We start from the raw sequence: 713 nt of genomic DNA on the forward strand, positions 1-713 counted from the left end.
ATTTGGAGACATTTATTTTTTTGACTCCCAAGCTTTAATAACTCCAAAACCTGTTCTGGGTTGGGTTGGGGAAACTTGTATCCCTAGTAAACACGTGTTCTTGCATTGTCCTGTTAAATTCACTGACTATCCATTGAACAGAGAAAAAAAAAAACATTTTTCATTTAAATCCTAATTTTCAGGTCATTTGTTACTTTGAATTTGCCAGCATCAGTAGAGACCAAGAATGTCTTCACAGGCGGGATGTCCCTTAACAGCCCTTCTCCTTGGGGACGATGAAACTGTCAAGTGAACAATGAGTGAGGGACGACACTTATTCTGCAGCTGGTCCACCACATGTAATTCTCTTTTATATTAGATTAAAAGGAGAGTGACCAGTGTGACCCCTATCACTGTTCAAATAATGTGAAAACCTACTTCTGCAAGTTTTTTTTCACCATAGAGCAAAAAAATCCAGAACTCCTCCTGTTAATACAGAGGGAGTAGTGATTTGTACTGTGCTATCACAGTAAAGTAAATGGTATTAAAAAAAGACTCTTCAGAAATTTTTGTCTGTAAGGATAAATTTGTTTGCGTAGCTACAATGTAGCCACAGGGTGTTTTGGTTAAAAGAAGAGAAAGGACTTTTAACAAATTATAGTTTTTGCTGATATTTCATAAAGGTCTGTTGGACTGTTTGGGGGATGCCAGAGTTCAATGTGTGTTATATAACC

This window comes from Charadrius vociferus, unplaced genomic scaffold (genome assembly GCF_000708025.1).
Source record: "Charadrius vociferus isolate BGI_N301 unplaced genomic scaffold, ASM70802v2 scaffold348, whole genome shotgun sequence".
NCBI lineage: Eukaryota > Metazoa > Chordata > Aves > Charadriiformes > Charadriidae > Charadrius > Charadrius vociferus.